This window comes from Triturus cristatus, chromosome 1_1 (genome assembly GCF_964204655.1).
Source record: "Triturus cristatus chromosome 1_1, aTriCri1.1, whole genome shotgun sequence".
NCBI lineage: Eukaryota > Metazoa > Chordata > Amphibia > Caudata > Salamandridae > Triturus > Triturus cristatus.
Genome location: NC_140579.1, coordinates 144,226,666 through 144,252,144, shown reverse-complemented (window position 1 = coordinate 144,252,144; position 25,479 = coordinate 144,226,666). Strand labels below are relative to the sequence as shown.

The 25,479-nt window shown below is 48.9% G+C and overlaps 1 protein-coding gene across 2 annotated transcripts in view; it reads right to left on the bottom strand.

Moving 5' to 3' along the window:
• PHF1 (PHD finger protein 1) overlaps window positions 1-25,195 on the bottom strand; it is a 959,509-nt gene extending 934,314 nt beyond the window's left edge. For both annotated transcript variants that reach the window (XM_085623702.1, XM_085623708.1), the window contains exon 1: window positions 24,205-25,195. The gene's annotated coding sequence lies outside the window, so the exon portion shown is untranslated. The remainder of the gene's footprint in view (window positions 1-24,204) is intronic.
• Window positions 25,196-25,479: the final 284 nt, after the last annotated feature.

Below are 25,479 nucleotides of genomic sequence, written 5' to 3'. Positions count from 1 at the left end.
TAGTGATCCGGTGCTTAGGGGTTTTGATTGGCCACATTCCCAATCGGACCGCATCGCGCTCCATGCAGATGATATTTTGTTTTTTATGACCAACCCCTGGATCTCGGATCCCTGCATTCTGCAGACACTTCGGGTTTTTGGTCAGAATTCAGGGCTTCATGCAAACCCCACTAAATCAGTGTTGTTTCCGGTGCATGGCGGCCAGGGTAGGGGCACTTGGGCCTCCCAGTTGAGGCACGCAACAGATGGGTTCAAATATCTGGGAGCGTTTGTGTCCCCCTGTCCAAAAACCTCGTGGTCACGCAATATCAACCCGCTCCTCATGAAGCTCCGCGAGGAGTCGGCCATCTGGTCATCTCTACCACTTTCATTGTACGGGCCGTCGGCTATAATCAAGATGGTCTCGCTCCCCAGGGTCCTTTATCGTCTGCAGAAGTTCCCTTATCATATCCCACGTGCTTGGTTCGCACAAATTAACGCTGTACTAAATAAATTCCTATGGGGGGGGGGCGATTCGAGTGGGACTTCAGACCTGCACACAGTCTACCTACTGTGGAGGTATAGCAGCAGCCGACGTGTACTCCTATGTGGCGGCGCACCTGCTAATAATCAACAATTGGTGGTACAATTCACCTACGGACCTGGCGTTTGCACTGGAAAATGCGGCTATGGAACGGTCCCCTCTTCTGCAGCTCCTCTACAGTGCTCGTCTCCTAGATCATTTGCCACATGCCAGTCAAACTACGATCAGGTTGTGGCAGTACACAGTCAGTCGAATGGGTTGGGACATGCGGCTCACACAGGCGACGCCACTGTGGCATGGCACCTATTAGCGTCCGGTGGCCGCGCTAAGTGGGTTCAGTCAATAGGATCGGATTGGCATCTCTACCCTGGGGGATATTGTGCGGGGCACTGTGCTCATTCATTTCAGCAATTGCAGAAAGAGTTCCATCTTCACAAAACCCAATTTTGTAGGTATCTCCAGTTGCGTCATGCCCGGACTCCTTCACTCACCGATATTCCCCACCTCTCTGAATTTCACCCACTGGAGGGCTGACTTCCTATGGAGGATTTAGGAGCCTACAAAATAAGACAAATATACCAAACGCTGATGACGCATTCTAAAATGACATTACACAAAACAAGGAGAGCATGGCAGGATGATATCCCAGACCTATCGGACGATGATAAGGTAGAGGCGATAGCCAGCCCCCACGGTTGCTTCTAGATTCCGTCTCATACAGTTTAAATATGTGCACCGTGTGTACTATACTCGTCTCCGTCTCTGGAGGATGGGAGTAGTGGCATCCCCACAATGTTTGCGATGCGATAGGGAGGAGGGGACATTTCTGCACACGGTGTAGAGTTGAGTGGCCCCACAGCCCTTTTGGCGTAAAACATCTTCTTGCCTTCAGGAGGTGCTGTAGTGGGACATGCCTCACAATCCCCGTTTGTTTTTACTCCACAGCACGGATGATATAGGTGGGAACCGCTATAAACAGCATCTTCGCCCTCACAATTGCCAAACGGGATATTGCCCAACTATGGAAAGGCACTTCTCTGCTGACACTAGGGAAGTGGCATAGAGAACTAGACAGCTTCTCTGATGCTATGGAATTCGCCAGTTCCTCACCCTGCTGGCTTGAGAGCGAGTTAATCGCTCAATGTTGCATAGTGTGATCTGCATCACATAAGTTAGAATCCCAGCTCGGCTGACTAAGTCCGTTTGACTGATGCACTGTTACATTAGGTGGCAGTCCCCGTTATTCACTACGTTTACAAAACAGCAAAAGAGCAGTATGTCCTTTTGAAATAAACAAAGTGAAGCCGTAAATAGCGCAGGCCTCTTCCCAGCACCTATCACTCACTGTTGGCCTCTGTCTTCTACCTTGTCCTAGGCTCCTAGGCCTTTCAGCTAGGTTTGTGCAATATAAATACCACATGCTGTATTTATTGGAGAAACATAATGTGGTTATTGTGAATTCTTCCTACATCAAATGTTAAGTAAATGTGTATTAAGTACAAAAATCATAATGCCACAGACAGTAATTTGTTTATATAGGTAAGGGCGTATTTAGTGCTTGACTATACAAACCAATAAATGGCACCCTTCACTCACTATTAGAAAGGGTGAATTAGAGCAGGGCTGCTTCCACCAGTGTCCTGCTAATGGTGTATATGCAGTCCCCTCTCCTTTCGGCTACAACGCACCCCACAACAGGTAGCAAAGAGCCTGAACAATGTAGAGCCTGCAGACAGGAAGTGCCTGATCTTGAGCAGTGCATGCAAGAATGGATTTTGCAACAGGTAGTGAAAAGTATGCAGACAGTAAGTGCCTCCTGTTAACCGCCCCCACCAACCCGTTCTCCACCCCCACCCTCCCTCCCTCCCGTTATCCACCCCCACCCAGTTGCGAATTTTAAAAGCACATTGGCAATTTTAGAGTTAACTTAAAACTAATCAAAAAATGAGGCACTTTAAAGTTGTTTTAAAAATAATGCCCTTTTACAAAACCTACTCCCTATAGTAACAAGCATTGGCATAGCCAATAGGTCTCGCCTTTGGGGCCTTATAAGTGTTTAGTTACGCAGCACAATATCCTTGGTGCAACAACATCAACTGGTGCATGCCTAAACACTTATAAGGTCCTAAAGGCAAGACCTATTGGCTATGCCAATGCTTGTTTTTTTATAGATATTGCAAAACTGTCTCTTTTTCTGTTTCAGTGAGAGAATATACCCTTCCGAAAGGTACGGTGGCCCCAGATTCAAGAGAAATGAAAAAGTCAAACTCTATGGGGAGGTAATGTCAAACTCCATGGTTTCTGGAACACGTCTGCATATTTTTGATAATTATCAGGGACTCCGTGTGCCATATTTATGGAGGTACACTCATATTCCTTCAATATAGGCATCTCCTTAGGTGACCAATATTCCTCAGTAGCGTAACAAAATTGTTGGCAAAAATGTGAACACAAGGAAATGGTCCTGGTTTCCCAGTTGAGATAGGGATAGTGTCTAATCAGCCACGGAATCCCCAATATCATTACATAGTTTGAAGAGGCTGTAAGGTCGAAAGACCGTTATTCTTGATACCTTTCAAAAGTCAGCCGTAATGATGGTGTCATTTCTTTGACTGGGTCAGAGACAAGAGGGGTTCCATCCACTGTATGCACCTGTTCAGGTGTTTCCTTGGAGATGCAGAGCATTTGTTTCTCCGTGGCCCAGTTCTTGTCCGGATATAATCCACTGGAGCCGCAGTCCAACAAGGATAATACTCTTTCCTCTGTAGCACTCGGTAGCCCCAGGAGCTCAGGTAAGAGAAAAAGAGAATTAGAGGTTTCTCTTGAATAACAGATTGAAGGGATATCAAACGATCCCGCCCTCTTGCTTCTTATAGAGGGAAGGACCCAGCATTTCTCGACAGCTTTGGTGGACAAACAAGGCAGCAACGTATCAGATGGTCGGAAGATCCACAATAGAAACATAATCCATTTTTCCTCTTACATTCTTGTTCAGCTTCAAGCAAGGGTCGTCGAGCCAGACCTATCTGCATAGGTTTTTCTCTGGTTGGAGAGGTTTGAGGCAGAGATGCATCTGTTCCTGTGTATTGCTGGACACTAGCTTTTCGCTTCTCTAGCCAGTGTTCATTGAGAAGGTGTTCAACAGATAAGGCCAAGCCCATCAGGCGAGACATGGTATCAGCTTGAGGTGAATGCACCAGTTTGTGCCCGATTTCGTCCCAAGACCTCTGTGAAAGAGGGTAAATAAGGTGCGTTCCATCCAAATGGTCTCTACAGCTAGCTGTCTGAAACAAGTTATATTTTGTAAGAAATCTTGGGCCCCTTGCTGGATAGCGCATAAACCTTCTTCTGCCGAGGTTTCCAGGCCAGGTCTTTCAAACAGTTTGAAAACAGAGACAAATGTCATAATTTAATAAATGCAGATCTTCTGTGGCTATCAAAGGTGTCGCCCAGGCCAATGGTGGACCAGACAAGGCACTTATCAGATATCCGACCTTGTGTCTATCAACTGAAAACTGGGTGGGCAAAAGAAACTGTCAAAGAATCCAGGGAATTCCTTTAGTTTGTTTGGGTCGCCAGAATAATAAGGAATGGTGGCTGAGACCGTCGGAATACCAGATTTCCTGATTGCAAGAACCTGCCACTACGCTGAGTTTTCATCTCAAAATTGTTGCAAGTCCTGAGCTTGTTGCTGGACGGTCTGCATTAGGGCTTGTGCTGCTTCTGCTGATCCTTAGGGAGACAATGCTTGGGGAATATCCATGGTATCAAAACCATGACGGAGTTTAGGGCATTGCAAGCTGTTAAGATCAAAACTTCTCTTTCCAACTTTGGTGCGCCAAGATGATTTTTGATTTCGGCTCTTGAAGGTTCTAGTCTGTCCGAGCTAAGGGCGACCCTTTCCGGTAGCCACGGTGCTGTCGACAATGTAACACTAGAGTAGACTGTGCGTTCCAGAGGAAGCCCCAAAGACGAAAAAACTCAAAGGTTAAAAATCTCTTACTGCAGACTTGACACTCCAGGAATGAAAAGAAGGTAATTGAAGAAGCCACGAATGAGACCAGAATATACCAGCAAGGGAGATTCACACCAGAAGACACGCGACTCCAGGCAAGAGAAAAAAGGCACCAATGGAATCCAAAAAAGAACAGAACTCACCAACAGGAGCAGGAAGTGTTGCAACACAGAGTAATGAAAGATTCAGCCCCTTATATACCCCAAAACAGGGAATGATTTGACAGGAAGTGAAAAGCCACCATCTTGGATAGGGAAGTGGTAATGGTAAAGATAAGATAAGTCACCATCTTAGAATGGTGTAAAAAAACCATTCCCAAGGAATGCTGGGAACAAAGCTGCAGGATTATGGGGATGAAGACTGCAGGAAAATTGCTCTTCAATTAATGATGGCTGCTAAAGTTTGTACATTTTATCTCTTAAATGTGAGGTAAGTGCTGCACAGGGAGGCGCAGTTCCGAAATCAGGACCGGAGCGCCCCCGACACATCAAAAGAACAGCAACATACCGTCGCCTGATGGATCCACGGTGTGCCTGATATGTGGAGGGACGAGCCGCAGGCTCCAGAGAAGGAGGGATGGGCTGCGGGCTGAACTGCAGCGGGGAAGATAGTGACGTCGCAGGTCGCAATCCGGCCCACAGTGTTTAACAGTGGGTGGGAAAGCACACCTTGTGGAACTACGCCAAAATCGTAGTTTATGCAACAGATATCTTCCAACTGAATGAGTATATCTGTGTGAAGCACTTCAAGATGTTCATGTCCAACCCTATACAGAAGTATCTGCTACAGGTAGACAGATAGGCTGCCTGTGACAGATCAGAAGGAAGCCTACTTTGATGCCCACCACTGAACTACCAGAAGGAATAACTCCAGAGTAGTAGCGGATGGATTCCTGTTGCCTGCACATACAGCTCCTTCTAACCTTGTCACCTGGGTTGTGGTGGAAATAACTGTTCCATGCAGTCTTGGTGTGTGGCTAATAAAGGGCTAATAAAATGCTAAATCAAATCTTCACCTCATCACAGTGCTACTCACCTTTTTCTATCCGGGTCAATAAATCATCCCTGAATATAAGGCATATTGAGAATCCATATGTATGTTTCTAGATAGAACAGGCAGAACACTTTCGCTACCAGTACTCATCATGCACTGAAAGAGATTGTGTATACATTTCAGATCAGATCAAGTATATTGTGGTTCCGGAAATATCTGGGTATCAGAGTACCATGTACTCAGGTTAGACAGTTTGCGCGTGGCCTATAGATTAATCTGGCCAGTCTGACAGCCCACAGTAAAAATACCCACAGATTCCAGAACATTCCATCCAGGTGTGTGCGGAAAATATTTGGATTTATCTAGTTTGAGGTTTGCAGGGCATTCTGGGTAAGAAAAAGCAGTGGGATTCACTCCCAGTCACACCACGCTAGATTCACTGCGTCTCAAGTTTTCAGAAATATCCAGGTTTAGGAGGTTTTCCTGATTGACAACTGAACTTGGGCCCAAATGCCTTTGCTACTCACCGCCAAAATGGGTCAATTTTGATGGCGAAAATTGAATTTCTCCATGCTGTGATTTTGGGCCTTTCCTATTGCGGGCACTAGGTCCATCCACATAAGTAGGATGCCATTTTTATCAGGAGAATGTAAGGGAACACAGAATAGTTATAAATTGAATTTCTGACCATTTATAGCTTCCAATTGCAATTACAAACAAAAGGCCCTGGGTGTAGCTGGGTAGGGGCCATCCTACCAGGATGGGCGGGACGGAGCTGTTTCCTACCCCACATTTCAAAGGGTTGCCTCAAGCACATTCACAAAGGAACTTGACACCAGCTTATTGTCACCCTAGACCACTTGGAACCTTGGTGGGGAAGAAAGAAGGAACTTTTCAGAACCAGATGCAGTCCACTCTAAACATTTTCCCCACTTCAAAGGGTGGTACTAGGCATAAATATTGGAGCTGCGGAGCCACTCATCATTTCAATCCTGGACCTGCGGAGTACCCACAGGAGGAGGACTACCTTGCGCCTCATTGGACTGCACTGCTGCTACCAGAAGGCTGCCCTGCTGCTTGAAGCCTGCCTTGTATCCTGAGAGGACTGCCCTGTTCCTTGAGGCCTGCTTTGCTGCTTGATCCAAAGACTATCAGAGTGACTTCAATGGTGAGCTGGCTGGCCTCCTGTTCTGAGCTCCAGAGACACAGCAAACGCCAGAGACCCCCCTGCAACTGCTCTGCTAACCTGCTGAAACTGGACCTGCAAATGGACCTCCCCGAGCCCTGCTGAACTCTGCTGGATTGTGTTCCTCATCCCCGAGGGGTCACTTCCCCGGGTCCTGGACCCTTGGCTGGCATCAGTTTAGCGCTCCTGTTAAATCCTGAGGTTTAGAACGCTGCAGGCAGATTTTAAGATGACACCTTTTTGAATAGGACTAACCTAGCCCCTCTATCCGGCCTACACTCCATCGAGGTCGGCCTAAACTTTGACTTTGTCTGGGTCAAGCGCAATCAGATACACACAATTAGAGATTTCTGTTTCTTGACGCAATTTTTACTTAAACTTTAAACCTTTAAAATAGCTTCTCTCTCCTTGAGTGGCCAAGCCGTCGACCAAGATGGCCGTACGGCATTGAAGCTCCGGCGCCCTATGCCCTAATGAAGATGGAAATGGCATGATCCGGACGCCCCCGCTGCTCAAAATGTAGCAGAAACAATCTGCGCTGTGGTATAGATGGCCCGAGGGTGAGAATCCCCAACGCGAACGACAATCAGCTGATGCGGGCTATCTGAAAATAGCGACAACGCACATCCATGGGCTCCTGGCGAGTGACGATGGCGAAGCCACAATGTGACACCGATAATGCCTGCATAAACCATCCTCTGCGCCACGACAGTGCACACACGCCTTTCCGCCCTGTAGAAGAAACAAAGACCACATAAAAAAGGTAAATACTTATACCTGCGCAGCACCCCCAATCACACCACACGGGCTTGGAACCAGCACCTGAGCAGCATTAAAATAGACAAAATATTGCTGGGGATTAGAGAGAAACGACACCGCCGATCAGACCACCGCTGAAGTACTAGCAAGCAGCACACCCGCCCGGAATCCGGGGGAGCCCTCAAGAGGGCTTAAGAGCAGACATCTGGCGCTGAGGCTGGGCACATCAGCTAGATCTTAATTGACCAACATTACTGATCCTTTATAAACTGTCTCGACGACGGTCACGTGGACCCCTGGGCTAATCTGCCGAAGTGCATATATTTAAGAGGGCGGGGAGAAACGCCCCGCGGAAACAAAAACCTTGGGCACTAACTGGCACGACTGGCTAAAACGGGATGGGGTAACTAAACACCCCCGCTCCCGTTGCCAGCAGGGGGACCTTTCAATCGCCTCACTCAGTGGGCTCCCAATACAACGCTGCAGTCATGGGTCGAGGAGATCCCAAGCAACGAAAACTGAATTTTGGTGGGCAGAGTGTGGCAGAAAGAGCAGAACAGGGCACTGAGGGGGATGGAGGACCAGAGCAACTTGAACAGCCTATAGCTCCAGAGGGTGCAGCAGCTATAACGGCAGAACTCTGCGACGGATTCCGTGCCACAAACTCCAGATTTCACTCCCTGACCTCCAGGATGGACAGAATGGGAGAACGCCTGGATGGCCATAACACCAGGCTGGATGAGGCGGAGCAGCGTATCTCATCTCATGAAGACATAGCGAAGGATACAACACGACAACTAGAACGAGTGGAGCGCCTACTTAAGACTGTAGCCATAAAGAATAAGGACTTAGAGGCAAGGTCCCAGAGAAATAACGTCTGAATCTTGGGCCTTGCATAATCCACGAAGATTGGACGGCCAGAGCCATTCGTTGAAGCAATGCTGGCGGACATATTTGGGGCCAATAAATTCTCCAAAACCTTTATCGTGGAAAGAGAGCACAGGTCGCTCGACCTCCGCCACCACCCCTCCGGGCACTCCGCCGCGCCCCATTATTGCCTGCTTGCTCAACTATAGGGACCGAGATACGATTCTTCGGCTGGCACAGGAGAACGCACCGGTACAATACCAAGGCGCCGTGCTCTCCTTTTATCCGGATCACACAGCTGCAGTGCAAGAAGCATGCCACAAGTTTGTAAAGGCCAAGCAACAGCCACGCACGATGGGCTTGAAATATGCCATGCTATATCCGGCTAAACTGCGAGTAATGGTGAAGGACAAAGCCCGATTCTTCAACAATCCAGCTGATGTACTGACATTCTGCAAGCCACATCAAAAGCCAAACGCGCAGAAGCCCTGATCGATCCCCTGGCCACTCCTCCCCAGATCGCCAACTGGCCGCAAATGCTGAACTCATTACCTAAGAATGATGGCTGCTCTGACATTCGAACCCTTCTATCCCCTGATCGTCACAGCGATTGAAAAATATTCAGAACTGAAATGAATAGAAAAGAGTATGAATTCTACCCATATTCCATTTGTCACTTTTGATGTTAAGCCAGCGATATTCCAAAACATAAAGCTACAATTCCCAGCTCCTTTATCACTATCACTACCATTCAACGTTGCTCCAATACTTGTACCCAAAGTATTATCGCTTATTTGAGGCGTCGATATAGGGTCAGATGTTATCAGTAAAGGAGTCAAATTTACTTCACCAACAATAATTATATTTCCCTCTTGGGTATCTTCGCCGTTAAATGGTGTGGTCATTGGGAGATCAATTGTGTGTCTGACAGAATCCTCCACCACCCGCATAGCATCGGTAAACTGTCAATCTACACTCACTCTCTACTACTCACTCTCTACTACTCTCTATCTCTACTCTCTACTACTCACTCTCTACTACTCTCTCTACTACTCACTCTACTCACTCGCTACTACTCACTCTACTCTACTCACTCACTACTACTCTCGCTACTACTCTACTACTCATGCTACTACTCTACTACTCACTCTCTACTACTCTACTGCTCACTCTCTACTAATCACTACTACTCACTCTACTACGCTCTACTACTCACTCTACTCTCTACTCACTCTACTACTCTCTATATACTACTCACTCTAATGCTCTCTATTACTCTCTCTACTACTCTCTACTACTCACTCTCTACTACTCACTCTCTACTGCTCTACTACTCACCCTTCTACTTTCTACTACTCTCTACTCCTCTCTACTACCAACTCTCTACTACTCTCTCTCTACTCCTCTCTACTACTACTCTCTCTACTGCTCTCAACTACTCACTCTCTACTACTCGCTAATACTCTCTACCTCTCACTCTCTCCTACTCAATCTCTATACTCTACTACTCACGCTCTACTACTCACTCTACTACTCTACTCTCTACTACTCACTTTCTAATACTCACTCTCTACTACTCACTCTACTACTCTCTACTACTCTCTCTCTACTACCACTCACTACTACTACACTCTACTACTCTCTTACTACTACTCTACTACTCACTCTTACTACTCACTCTACTACTCTCTACTACTCACTACTACTCTCTGCTACTCACTCTACTACTCTCTACTACCTACTACTACATCTCTACTCTCTACTACTAACTCACTACTACTCACTCTACTACTCTCTACTACTCACTCTCTACTACTCACTCTCTACTACTAACTCTACTACTAACTCTCTACTACTCTACTCTCTACTACTCACTCTCTACTCACTCTACTATTAACTCTCTACTACTCTATACTATTACTCTACTCTCTACTACTCACTCTCTACTACTCACTCTCTACTACCCTCTACTACTCACTCTACCTCTCTCTACGCGCACACATATGTGTGTATATATATATATATATATATATATATATATACCAACAAAACAATCCACCTCCCACGGCGACACCATGGAAGGAAGCACGGACACAAGTGGTTTCAGGATTCGGCATCACTTTATTTCATTGTGGTCGCCCTCAATCCCAAGCATCAGGAGAGACGCGTTTCAGCCTTCAAAAGGCCTTTGTCAATCTAATTTGGTGTTTCTGTAATGCTTCATTTATACAGCCCTTCCCACCTGACTAAAGTATAGACAGAGAAAACATACTGTGATGTATATGTTCCACTAACGGCCCAAATTCCTTAAGTAAATGCTGTCACCATCCGAAAATCGGCACTAACACAGGTAAGGCATAACACCAAGAATGAATATTACACGCAATTCTTACATATACGTTTGCTGAAAATACAAAAAAAAAATACAGACATCATGAATAAATCAATCATAGAAAACGTTATGAAACATTTGTCACGATGGGATTAATGCGGGCATTTAAAGGTATATCACCAAACTCTTGATCCTGTATTATCATTTTGAACCTTCAACATGATAAAAAATTACTTGTTAAAAAGAAAGGAATGTCAGTAGTTAAAATTTGTGTCTAGTGGTTACTGCCGATGTTGTTTGGAGTTCGCCCAAGTAAATGCCATGTCTGTGCATGCGTCACCTCAGATTTCAGCTGCACAATCGAGCTAATTTTCTGCCAAAATTTAAATAGCCCAAACGTTATTGTTCACCGGGCTCCGGGACCAGATGGTTATAGTCTAAAGCGGGATTAAGCTTGCAGACCAAGAGGATGCTTGCAGCTCCGAGTCTGTAAAGCGCTAGAAACTCCATGTCCCATAATGCAGCTATATGGTAGGATAATTGGCAGAACAACAAGCTGCAGCTGTATATTGCGGGGTCACAAAAATAATTCATTTCAAAACACAGGCAAATGTCAATATAACTACTCACTCTCTACTACTCACTCTCTACTACTCTCTAATACTTTCTACCTCTCTCTCTCTCCTACTCACGCTCTACTACTCACGCTCTACTACTCACTCTACTCTCTACTACTAACTTTCTACTACTCACTCTCTACTACTCTCTCTCTACTACGACTCACTACTACTACACTCTACTACTCTCTACTACTCTCTACTACATCTCTACTCTACTACTCACTCACTACTACTCACTCTACTACTCTCTACTACTCACTCTCTACTCACTCTCTACTACTCTTTTCTACTCTACTCTCTACTACTCACTCTACTCTACTACTCACTCTACTCTCTACTACTCACTTGCTACTACTCTCTACTCTCTACTACTCACTCTCTACCACTCTACCTCTCTCTACGCGCACACATATGTGTATATATATATATATATATATATATATATATATATATATATATTCACTTAAAAAAAACATAGGTTTCACACAGGTTATAGTTAGGTGGATATTTCACTCCTAAAAAACCAATGAAATTCCCCCGTTATAGTTACTTCAGATAACTATAACTCGCGCGCCCGCAATCCTGTGCTCATGACGTCACATTACATCACTCATGACATGGTCAGTGACATCACTCTTGACATCACTGATGACATCATCCTTGTGATAGAGTGGCGGTCGTGCGAGTTATAGTTATCTGAAGTAACTATAACGGGGGAATTTCATTGGTTTTTTAGGAGTAAAATATCCACCTAACTATAACACGTGTGAAACCTATGGTTTTTTAAGTGAATTTGCTAGGTTTTTTAAATGCTAATTCCTAACTATAACGTGTGTGAAACCTATGGTTTTTTCAGTGAATTTGTACGTTTTTTTAAATGCTAAGTTATGTATGTATTATTATTCTTTTATATATTTATTTTACAATAAACTACGTATAAAAAATGTTGTTTTTTTTTAATGGTTTTTCACCGTGCGCGCACCCCCGCGATTTTTTTTTTAAAAAAAATGTTTAAAAAAAAATTCTGCCTTCGGGGTCCTTCAGGGACCCCCTGACAAAGGCTAGGGGGTCAGGAACTCTCTAGCCTGCCCCCTTTTCACGTTCGCCACCTTCCTTTTCCACTCTCGCACTGATAACAAACAAAATGGCGGCCGACACTTCCTGATTTCGACCGATACGAACGTTGACTGACATGTAACCACCAATCAGAATTACGCTCGCGCACGTTAGGGTGCGCGCACGGTGCGCGGTTATAGATATGTATGTGCTTTTAAATGCAATTTTCTCAGGAACTACTGAACAGATTGACTCCATATATGCAAAAGGCACTTCCCTGACCTGAGGACTACCTCTTTGCCAAATTTCAAGTAATTCTGTTCAGCCGTTCGGGCTGTACCTTCGACTAAAGGTCCTATGGAAAAATGCATGGGGAAAACGTGTTTTGGGACCCCCCTTTTTTCTCGGCCCCCGTTTGACGAATCACCCCGAGACTTTCAGGGTAGGAGCTGAGCGGAGCGCCCCATTAGTTTTGAAAATTTCGCGAAGATTCGTCAACCGGCGCCAAAGTTATTCAAAATAGAATTTTCAGATTTCCTATGGAAACACGGTCCTAACTATAACTATCTACTGGCGACCGCCAGTAGATAATATATATACACATATATATGCATATTATGTACATGAAAGTTTAAAAAACACTAATAAAAGCAAAGCTAAAAAACCACCTAATTACAAACAGAATTGCTTTAACTTAAACGAGGGCGAGGCCTATTGCATTTTCAATGCTTGTTTTAATTATCGCCTTGTTGTTTTTCTCACTCTACCTTCCCAATCACGTGAGTTGTGCCGCTTCCTCTAGACGGTTAGCTTCTTACCCTGCTATTTCTTTCAGTCTCTCTGCCTTCCTATTGTGCCCTCTCCCTGCTGTTTCCCCCACTCTCTGTTCCCCTTGCTTTTCTTAGTTGTTTTTAATCACCCTACTATTTGTTTTGTAACCTTGCTGTTTCTTTTAGTCCTTCTGTTGTCTTCCAGTGGACTGTCTCTCCCATCTCTGACAGGCTGTTTTCTTACCCCGCTGTTTCTTGTAGTACCTCTGTCTCTACCAATAGAAAGTTTCTCCCATCTCTGCCTGGCTTTTATCTTACCCTGCTGTTTCTTTTAGTCCCTCCCTCAGCTGTCTTCCAATGGACTGGACTGTCTCTCCTATCTCTGCGTCGGTTTTCTTACCCTATTGTCTCTTTCAGTCTCACTGCTTCGTCTTCCTGGGGATTGTCTTCCTCTAACTTTCAGTTTGTTGCCATACCCTTGCGTTTGTCTCAATATATCTGCCTCCTCGGGGCTGCCCCCCTTCCTTTCCTCTACCTTACTCGGTCTCCTTATCCTGGTGTTTCTGTCAGTATGCCTTCTCTCTTGGAGCTGTCTCCCCCATCTCCCTATCCAGGGTTTCTCTCGGTCTGCCTGCTCTCTGGCAGCTGACTCCCTATCCAGGGTTTCTCTCGGTCTGCCTGCTCTCTTGGAGCTGTCTTCCCCCATCTCCCTATCCAGTGTTTCTATCAGGGGCCTGCTCTCTTGGAGCGGACTCCCTATCCAGTGTTTCTATCAGGGGCCTGCTCTTTTGGAGCTGTCTCCCCCATCTCCCTATCCAGTGTTTCTCTCAGTCGGCCTGCTCTCTTGGAGCTGTCTCCCTATCCAGTGTTTCTCTCGGCGTGCCTGCTCTCTTGGAGCTGTCTCCCCCATCCAGTGTTTCTCTCGGTGTGCCTGCTCTCTTGGAGCTGTCTCCCCCATCTCCTTATCCAGTGTTTCTCTCAGTGGGCTGCTCTCTTGGAGCTATCTCCCTAGCCAGTGTTTCTCTCAGTCGGCCTGCTCTCTTGGAGCTGTCTCCCTATCCAGTGTTTCTCTCGGTCTGCCTGCTCACTTGGAGCTGTCTCCCCCTTTTCTCCCTATCCAATGTTTCTCTCGGTCTGCCAGCTCTCTTGGAGCTGTCTCCTCCTTTTCTCCCTATCCAGTGTGTGAGAAGTTGGCCTGGTATATGATGTTCACTAGTTAAAGTGACCACCTTGTACCATGCCAAGCAACCCTTATGGTGTGGTTGTAAGTCAACCTTTTCGGACTAGCTGCCCTAGTGGTAGCGTAGGCTAAGCAGTCTTTGAGGCTAAACTCGTTTAAGCGTGTTAAGCAAGCTGTTTTACCATATGTAACCCCCCTTTATACCAATGAAAGGACACCACACAGATATATATTCAAAATATATATGTATTTATTACTCAAAGTATCCCCTAGACTCTTTATGAGCACAGGAGCACAAATCGTTAAACAAGAAAGTATCACAATATACAGAAGTTGCACTTTATATGGATAGGCCCTGGTGGCCGCTCGAACCATATACTAAAATAGTGGTATAAGTACCACGACTAGGAAAAGGCCTAGGGCCTCTAGAATCGCTGGGCCTACAAGGAGCTAACTTCAGTTAGTGACCAGGAGGTCCACGGGTCGCGTGTGCAGTGAGGAAAGTTACACGCGGGCTCCCATAGGTTTTCAATGGGTGCGTAAAAGTTCAAAAGTTACTGCTAGAAGGGTCTTCTGGTTGGACTACAAATTCAAGACTTCAAACCTAGACACTAGAGATGTTACTCTACACTTGTGCACCGGAGTGCCAGCTTTACCTCACCCACAGGAAGCGGGTGCATAGGTCTCGAAGTGCGTCGGGTTTCGTCTATCTGTTCAATGGAGCCCGATGACAAAGATGCTGCAGGCGGTCGGTCCAGAAGAGATGCGGTGGATCCAAGGATGGATCGGAGTTGTAGAAGACCTGTAAGCAGAGGGGACAGTGTTCACAGTCACTAGCCAGTGACCGGCGTGGCACCAGGTAGGTACCACGCGATGTCGGGTGCAAACAGGTGAAGAGGTGTAGCTTGTCTCTGCAGCCACGTGGTCCCTGAAGGTCGACGACGTCCAGGAGTCGGTTCACGAGCTGTCCCACGCAGGCTCTCGGTGTCGGCGACTCAAAGGAAGCAAACAAGCCTTGGCAAAAGCAGGAGTCGCAGGAAATGAAGAAAGCTGGTGGTTCTGACCAGCAAGGTCAGAGGGGCTGCTCCTTTGGAGGGCAGCAGGGGCCAGTCTGGGGCAACCAGACCAGCGTCGTAGTTTTCAAGATAGTTCGCCAAAATGGCCACTAGCCAACGGGCCAGGCACGTCGAGTTGCAAAGTGCAGAGGGGCCCCACGCAGATCGTGGAGATGCTGGAGGGCTCACCTTTGGTGCAGATGCTGCTCGGGTGTTGGGCTTCTCAGGACCCAAAGCACAACTTGGAGGGAGCCTCTGTTGTCGCGCTTGCAGCTTGTCGAGTGTCTTCCAAAATGGCTGGCTCCACGTGTCTCGGTGCCTCCACGGGTTCCTTCTTTGCAGGGACTGTGGATCGGGCTGTGAGAGGTCTGGAGGTCCAGTTCTTGTCGGTCTCTGGGCTCGGGCTCTGGCAGGAGGCGGCGGCAAAGCAGACGTCGATTCGCTGGTTGGTGCTTGCGTTAGCAAGATGGTCACTCCCTGACCATAGGGGAGAATTCCTTCAGTCTTCTGTGCAGCAGAACGTCGAAGTTCCCGTCTTCTTCTTTGTGTTAAGTTGATTCCAGGATGTCTGAAGTCTTAGGACACAGCTCCTACCTTTAAGCGGATTCTAGGGGCCGGACTACCTGCTAGGTCCCTCCCTAAGGGTGGGACCAGGAAGGGGGGTGGTTACACCCCCAATCCTTTGTCCAGCTCGCCCCAGGTCCGGGGCTGGTGTGCCCCAGGACCGGTTTGAACTGGCATATGCACCGAGGCTCCTTGTGAGCCTCAGGCATGTCTGATTCTATTCAAGCCCTACCTGACCAATACACAAAATCCTGTCTGGGGTGGTGCTCGCACCTCCACTGGCAGGAAACTCTTTGTCCACGTCTCCCAAGCTGGGAGGACTCCCAGCAGCAGGAGGGCAGACTTGTGTCGGTGGTGGCAGCGTCCATTTTGTGGAGCTGAGGCTATGTCTGATTTTACCCGGGTTTCAGGTTCTGTACATGTTGTGTCCCTCTAGAAGGGTGGAATGCTAATCCCGTCGCCAGAATTGGCGAGGGGTTAGTATTCCAATTCGTATGACACCTTACTCGACATGTTTTGATAAAGCCAAACCAAAGATAGCATTTAACCGCGAGGTTCATAATGCACTTAGGAGTATATGGTATGACGATATCTGGAAACAGTAGAAGGAAGTTGTTCCGACCACTGCAGACAGGCTCAGCTCATGCCAGAGCACCATCTCACATGAAACCAAGCACTCTGCCTTCAGGATTGTTAAGGCCTGCCATAGGAGTGACTTATAGGTTAACATGTGTCCCATTTAAGGTTAGGTATAGGTATACTACACCTAAGTAAGAGGTGGATACACCAACTTACCCCAGCTGAGTGATCAGCCAGTTGTGTCAAATTGTTAGGCCAGGCCAGGGGTGGTACAATACATGCTTCAGCCCCTGGTAGGCCTTAGATACACCAATGCCCTGGGTACCTAGTGTACAATGGTACAGGGGCTCACAGGGTGATCCAATTCCAATTGGTTATGCACCTAAATTGCATAGTGTCAATTTAGTAGAGAGAACAGCAGGCGCACAGCCTCAGTATGTCAAAAACCAGTGAAGCAAAAAGCAAAAATTTGGGGTGACCATAGGATAGCAGACCCTACTCTCCTACACAACCCCCCCCCAAACGCAGGGACATTAAACTAGCCTTGACCAGTCTCGTCTTCATGTCCTAAGTGGTAGTACCTGGAGAGACCATCTGCATTCCCATGGTCTGTACCTGGCCGGTGCTCCACTGTAAAGTCCATCCCCTGTAGGGAAATGGACCACCTAAGCAGTTTGGGGTTTTCACCCTTCATCTGATTTAGCCACAAGAGGGGCTTATGGTCGGTCTGAATCTTGAAGTGAGTGCCAAACAAGTATGGCCTCAGCTTCTTCAGGGCCCACACCACAGCAAAGGCCTCCCTCTCAATAGCTGACCAATTCTTCTCTCTGGGGGTCAACCTTCTGCTAATAAAAGCAATGGGTTGGTCTTGACCATCTACATTAAGTTGTGACAGCACAGCTCCCACACCCAACTCAGACGCATCTGTTTGGACAATAAACTCTTTGGAGTAGTCAGGACTTTTCAGGATAGGTGCAGCGCACATGGCCTTCTTCAGGTCATCAAATGCCTTTTGACAGCTTACTGTCCACTGAACCTTTTTGGGCATCTTCTTGGATGTCAGATCATTAAGAGGAGTCACAATGGACCCATAGTTCTTAACAAACTTCCTGTAGTACCCAGTCAAGCCCAAGAAAGCTCGAACTTGAGTCTGGGTGGTTGGAGGAGACCAGTCCTTGATGGATTGTATCTTACTCTCCAGTGGTTGAACTTGGCCTCCACCTACAAGGTGGCCCAAATACACAACCTTACTCTGCCCTATCTGGCACTTAGTAGCCTTGATAGTGAGGCCTGCCTTTTGCAGAGCCTCAAGTTCCTTCTTCAGGTGGATCAGGTGATCCTCCCAGGTGGAGCTAAAGACAGCAATGTCATCAAGATATGCTGCACAAAAGTCATCCAACCCAGTAAGGACTTGATTCACCAACCTTTGGAAGGTGGCAGGTGCATTCTTCAGACCAAAGGGCATCACCAAAAATTGGTAGTGTCCTCCTGGGGGTTGAAAATGCTGTTTTGGCCTTAGACTCCTCAGCTAACCTGATTTGCCAATAGCCAGCTGTCAAATCAAATGTGCTCAAAAACTTAGCAGAAGCCAGTTTATCTATGAGCTCATCTGCCCTTGGAATAGGATGTGCATCTGTCCTAGTGACAGCATTGAGTCCTCTGTAATCCACACAGAACCTCATCTCTCTCTTGCCATCTTTGGTGTGAGGTTTGGGGACCAGAACCACTGGGCTAGCCCAGGGGCTCTCTGAGGGCTCAATGACACCCAGTTGCAGCATTTTGTGTACCTCAGCCTTTATACAGTCCTTGACATGGTCAGGTTGTCTGTAAAGTTTATTCTTTACAGGGAGACTGTCACCGGTGTCCACCACATGGGTACACCAATCAGTTTGACTAGGTATCAGTGAGATCATATGCTGAAATGATTGTAGAACCTGTCTACATTCAATCTGCTGATGTTCAGTGAGGTTGCCTCCAAGGGTCACTCCTTCAACTGAACCATCTTCAGGGTTCTGAGAGTACAGGTCTGGGAGAGGGTCACTCTCTTCCTCCTGTCCCTCATCTGTAGCCATGAGCAAGTCCATGTCTGCCCTTTCAACATATGCTTTTAACCTGTTAACATGGAGTACCCTGTGGGGATTCCTGGGAGTGCCTAGGTCCACCAAGTAGGTAACCTCTCCCTTCTTTTCCAGGATTGTATGGGGTCCAGACCATTTGTCTTGGAGTGCTGCTGGGGCCACTGGCTCCAACACCCATACCTTCTGTCCTGGCTGAAACTCAACCAAGACAGCCTTTTGGTCATGCCAAGCTTTCTGTAAGGCCTGGCTTGCCTCAAGGTTTGTGGATGCCTTCTCCATATACTCAGCCATCCTGGAGCGGAGACCACGTACATAGTCCACTATGTCTTGTTTAGGCTTTTTGAGAGGTAACTCCCATCCTTCCCTCACCAGACATAGGGGGCCTCTTACAGGGTGCCCAAACAACAATTCAAAGGGGCTGTAGCCAACTCCTTTTTGTGGGACCTCTCTGTAAGCAAACAGAAGGCAGGGTAGAAGGATGTCCCATCTTCGCCTGAGCTTTTCAGGTAATCCTTTGATCATACCCTTTAGGGTTTTGTTGAGTCTCTCAACAAGCCCATTGCATTGTGGGTGATAAGGGGTGGTGAACTTGTAGTTGACACCACATTCCTTCCACATAGCTGTCAAGTATGCTGACATGAAGTTGGTACCTCTGTCAGAAACCACCTCCTTAGGAAACCCCACTCTGGAGAATACTCCCAGCAGGGCCCTGGCCACCACAGGAGCTGTTGTGGTCCTAAGGGGAATTGCCTCTGGATACCTGGTGGCATGATCCACTACCACCAGTTTAAATCTGTGCCCAGATGCAGTGGGGGGATCCATGGGACCCACTATATCTATTCCCACTCTTTCAAAGGGAACCCCCACCACAGGTAGTGGTATTAGGGGGGCCTTTGTTGTGCCACCTGATTTGCCACTGGCTTGGCAGGTCACACAGGAGCGACAAAACTCCTTGGTATCTTCATTCATGTGAGGCCAGTGAAAGTGAGGGACAAGCCTGTCCCAAGTCTTGTTCTGGCCTAAGTGTCCTGCTAGAGGAATATCATGGGCCAAGGTAAGAAGGAAGCCCCTAAATTGCAGAGGTATAACCAACCTCCTGGCTGCACCAGGTTTTGGGTCTCTAGCCTCTGAATAAAGAAGCCCATCATCCCAATACACTTTATGGGTACCTTGAGCATTCCCAGCAGCCTCAGCAGCAGCCAGCTGTCTGAGGGGTTCAAGAGATGGACAGGATAACTGAGCCTGCCCCAAGTCAGCCCTGGAAGGTCCCCCTGTCCCCAGAAACTCAACCTGGTCAGGTTCAAGCTCTTCAGGGACAGTTCCTTCAGGGTCCTCTAGATCATCCTCCTGGGAAGACTGATCATCACTTGGAGGCAGGGGGGAAGGCACAGCCTTAACCCTCCTGTTCTTCTTCTTGGTAGGTGCTTGGTCCATTGTTCCAGGATCCAAGACCTGTGGTTCAGTAAGGCACTTTTTGGCCTGTGACCTGGTCACAGCAAGGACATGTGGTGATATACCTAATATCAACAGGTTCCTATTATCAAAGACCCTATCTTTGTCCCTAGGGACAATGCTGCCACCAGTGGGTATAGACCCACCCTCTCTAGGTTGCCTAGCCTTGCTCAGTTTCTCTTCCATCAGGGCTACTTCTAGCTCCTGCTTCCTGATCCTCAGCTGGGCTTCCTGCATTCTGGCCTCATGCTCCCTCCTCTGAGGGCTGGTCATCCTTCTTCTGGAGTGACCCTGAGAGCCTCTAGAGGCATGAGAGGCATTAGAGTCACCTGAGTGATTCCTCTGTCTCCCAAACCCCTGGTTAAGACCAATAGGGAGATTCAATGGGGGGGAACCCATTGTCAGTCCCAAGTAGTCTTAAGTTAGCTGTGCCAGGTATAGCACCTGGCACTGGGCTATTTCTCCCATCAGAACTACTACTACTATCAGACTCACCCCCTTTGTCATCCCTGTCCCTATGCTGATCCTCATCATCTGTAGTCTGATTCTCAACTAAGGGGCGACTGTTAGAAAGGGGTACTTCAGTAGCATCTTCAGAAGGAGGGCCTCCTGTTCCAGTCCCTGAGGGGTCTAACTGGGAGGCTTTCTTGAGAGCTCTCTGATCTTCATCAGTTTGTAAGAGTTCTCTGAGTTCAGCAGAGGTAGGGTTCCTGGGCTGTTTAAGGCCCCTGATATTTGCCAACTGCCTGAGCTCATTCTGGTTTAGGGTAGCAAAGATGGTTGGTGCCCTCTGGGGGTCACTCTAGACAGAGATGGGTACATTGGACCCCTCTGCCCCAGCCATTGCTCTTAAGTGTGGTTTTCCTACTAAACCTATCTAGTAGTTGTAGTCAGGGTGTGCTACTCCCTTTGCTGTACAACAACTAAGTTCAGTAGAACATAAGTATATAACTAATCTTGTTTTATATGTACCTACAGGTACCTGTGTGATCTTTCAATTGGTAACAAAGAGATTACAACGGTAAAACACAGCAAGCTCAAATCCAACCGCTGCTCACCAATGTGAGAAGTTGGCCTGGTATATGATGTTCACTAGTTAAAGTGACCACCTTGTACCATGCCAAGCAACCTTTATGGTGTGGTTGTAAGTCAACCTTTTCGGACTAGCTGCCCTAGTGGTAGCGTAGGCTAAGCAGTCTTTGAGGCTAAACTCGTTTAAGCGTGTTAAGCAAGCTGTTTTACCATATGTAACCCCCCTTTATACCAATGAAAGGACACCACACAGATATATATTCAAAATATATATGTATTTATTACTCAAAGTATCCCCTAGACTCTTTATGAGCACAGGAGCACAAATCGTTAAACAAGAAAGTATCACAATATACAGAAGTTGCACTTTATATGGATAGGCCCTGGTGGCCGCTCGAACCATATACTAAAATAGTGGTATAAGTACCACGACTAGGAAAGGGAAAAGGCCTAGGGCCTCTAGAATCGCTGGGCCTACAAGGAGCTAACTTCAGTTAGTGACCAGGAGGTCCACGGGTCGCGTGTGCAGTGAGGAAAGTTACACGCGGGCTCCCATAGGTTTTCAATGGGTGCGTAAAAGTTCAAAAGTTACTGCTAGAAGGGTCTTCTGGTTGGACTACAAATTCAAGACTTCAAACCTAGACACTAGAGATGTTACTCTACACTTGTGCACCGGAGTGCCAGCTTTACCTCACCCACAGGAAGCGGGTGCATAGGTCTCGAAGTGCGTCGGGTTTCGTCTATCTGTTCAATGGAGCCCGATGACAAAGATGCTGCAGGCGGTCGGTCCAGAAGAGATGCGGTGGATCCAAGGATGGATCCGAGTTGTAGAAGACCTGTAAGCAGAGGGGACAGTGTTCACAGTCACTAGCCAGTGACCGGCGTGGCACCAGGTAGGTACCAGGCGATGTCGGGTGCAAACAGGTGAAGAGGTGTAGCTTGTCTCTGCAGCCACGTGGTCCCTGAAGGTCGACGACGTCCAGGAGTCGGTTCACGAGCTGTCCCACGCAGGCTCTCGCTGTCGGCGGTGTCGGCGACTCAAAGGAAGCAAACAAGCCTTGGCAAAAGCAGGAGTCGCAGGAAATGAAGAAAGCTGGTGGTTCTAACCAGCAAGGTCAGAGGGGCTGCTCCTTTGGAGGGCAGATGGGGCCAGTCTGGGGCAACCAGACCAGCGTCGTAGTTTTCAAGATAGTTCGCCAAAATGGCCACTAGCCAACGGGCCAGGCACGTCGAGTTGCAAAGTGCAGAGGGGCCCCACGCAGATCGTGGAGATGCTGGAGGGCTCACCTTTGGTGCAGATGCTGCTCGGGTGTTGGGCTTCTCAGGACCCAAAGCACAACTTGGAGGGAGCCTCTGTTGTCGCACTTGCAGCTTGTCGAGTGTCTTCCAAATTGGCTGGCTCCACGTGTCTCGGTGCCTCCACGGGTTCCTTCTCTGCAGGGACTGTGGATCGGGCTGTGAGAGGTCTGGAGGTCCAGTTCTTGTCGGTCTCTGGGCTCGGGCTCCGGCAGGAGGCGGCGGCAAAGCAGACGTCGATTCGCTGGTTGGTGCTTGCGTTAGCAAGATGGTCACTCCCTGACCATAGGGGAGAATTCCTTCAGTCTTCTGTGCAGCAGAACGTCGAAGTTCCCGTCTTCTTCTTAGTGTTAAGTTGATTTCAGGATGTCTGAAGTCTTAGGACACAGCTCCTACCTTTAAGCGGATTCTAGGGGCCGGACTACCTGCTAGGTCCCTCCCTAAGGGTGGGACCAGGAAGGGGGGTGATTACACCCCCAATCCTTTGTCCAGCTCGCCCCAGGTCCGGGGCTGGTGTGCCCCAGGACCTGTTTGAACTGGCATATGCACCGAGGCTCCTTGTGAGCCTCAGGCATGTCTGATTCTATTCAAGCCCTACCTGACCAATACACAAAATCCTGTCTGGGGTGGTGCTCGCACCTCCCCTGGCAGGAAACCCTTTGTCTACGTCTCCCAAGCTGGAAGGACTCCCAGCAGCAGGAGGGCAGACTTGTGTCGGTGGTGGCAGCGTCCATTTTGTGGAGCTGAGGCTATGTCTGATTTTACCCGGGTTTCAGGTTCTGTACATGTCGTGTCCCTCTAGAAGGGTGGAATGCTAACCCCGTCGCCAGAATTGGCGAGGGGTTAGTATTCCAATTTGTATGACACCTTACTCGACATGTTTTGATAAAGCCAAACCAAAGATAGCATTTAACCGCGAGGTTCATAATGCACTTAAGAGTATATGGTATGGCGATATCTGGAAACAGTAGAAGGAAGTTGTTCCGACCACTGCAGACAGGCCCAGCTCATGCCAGAGCACCATCTCACATGAAACCAAGCACTCTGCCTTCAGGATTGTTAAGGCCTGCCATAGGAGTGACTTATAGGTTAACATGTGTCCCATTTAAGGTTAGGTATAGGTATACTACACCTAAGTAAGAGGTGGATACACCAACTTACCCCAGCTGAGTGATCAGCCAGTTGTGTCAAATTGTTAGGCCAGGCCAGGGGTGGCACAATACATGCTTCAGCCCCTGGTAGGCCTTAGATACACCAATGCCCTGGGTACCTAGTGTACACTGGTACAGGGGCTCACAGGGTGATCCAATTCCAATTGGTTATGCACCTAAAGTGCATAGTGTCAATTTAGTAGAGAGAACAGCAGGCTGGGGGTCTGATTAGCAGGCCCACAGCCTCAGTATGTCAAAAACCAGTGAAGCAAAAAGCAAAAATTTGGGGTGACCATAGGATAGCAGACCCTACTCTCCTACACAGTGTTTCTCTCAGTCGGCCAGCTCTGTGGCAGCTATCTCCCCCATCTCCCTACCTAATGTTTCTCTCGGTCTGATTGCTCCCTTGGAGCTGACTCTCCCCACCTCTCAATCCAGTGTTTCTCTCGATCTGCCTGCTCTCTTGGAGCTGTCTGCCTAGCTAGTGTTTCCCTCCGTCTACCTGCTGTCTTGGAGCTGTCTCCCCCCATGGTTTTATACGCCTTTCATTGCTGAGACTTGTGACTAATGTTATGAAGGCAACAAACTCCACAAGTCTGAGTGCAAAGCAGAAAGGCCTGGTGTGGTCTGACCCAGTCAGCGGGACCCATGGCACCTGAGAGAGGCGGCCGCAGTCCCTCACCCCGGCCCTCTTACCTGCAGGGGTCCGAGGCTGGTTGTCTCCGGGGATCGGGTCACAGGTCCTGGCTCCCTCGGGCTGTTGGGGGCTAGGAAGGCATCCTTTCGCTCGATGGTCGATCTCTGGCTGCCCTTTACACACTTGGTCTTCGCGGTCACTAGTCTCTGCCTGAGGTCTAGGAGGTCCACCCGCCTGCCTCTCTGCGCCCCCCGGGTCTGTAGGGAGGAGGGGCGGGGGAGGTGTTACCCTCCAAGGGTCGCAGCCGCCCCTGGCGAGCGCAGGGTCTCCGAGAGGCCTACCGGGGGCTCGGTGGGGCCGCGCCGCCTCTCCTTGGGGTCTCTGCGCTCCGGGGGAATCTCTCTGACAGGCCGGCGTCTCTACCTGTCTCCGGGAGCCTCTACCCGATCTCCTGGGGCCCAGGGGGTCTCTGTCTGATTCTGAACCCCGGGGCTCGGCTCTTCCTGTCTCGGGGGTCCCCGGGCTCGGCTCTCCCTCTCTCTGGGGTCCTTGGGCTCGGCTTTCTGGGGCCCCCGGGCTCGGCTTTCCTTCAATCGGGGGGCCCAGGCTCGGCTCTCCCTCTCTCTGGGGCCCGGGGGTCAGCGCTCTCCCGCGGCCCGGGCGTGTGACGCAGCAGAGGCGGGGGGGGGGGGTGTCTCCCGCTGGAGGTTGGGGGGGGCTCCGGTGACTGACACGGCCGCGCTCCAGAGGCAGCCCCCGAGTGACGCAGGCCGGAGCCCCGCCGGAGGGGGCCGAGGAGGATCACCGGTGCCCGACCCCCCCGAGAGCGCTGACGGCCTGGAGACAGCGGCCGGCGGGGGCCGTGTGACGCAGCACCGAGTCCGGGGGCAGAGGCGGCTCGAGAGCGGCTGTGGCGCACCAATCGTCACCGGGGAGAGAGGCGAGAGACGGCCGGGGGCACGGGACAGACGGCCGGAAACTGGCCGGGAGACAGCCGTGGGCACGGAACGAGAGACAGCCGGAGCCTGAGGAGACGGCCAGGGGCTGCACACTGCCGAGGGGGAGGGCCTGCCCGGGAAGAGTGAGAAACAGACTGAGGGGGGGGCGGGTCAGGAGAGAGAGAGTGCCCTGAGGGGAGGTGTGTACGAGACTACCTGAGGGAGAGGGATGGAGAGTGCCCTGAGGGGAGGTGTGTGCGAGACTACCTGAGGGAGAGGGATGGAGAGTGCCCTGAGGGGAGGTGGGTGTGAGAGTACCTGAGGGAGAGTACACCACAGGATCAGAGAGAACCTGGAGGGGGCGACGTGGGAGAGAGCACAGGGGGGCGTGACGAG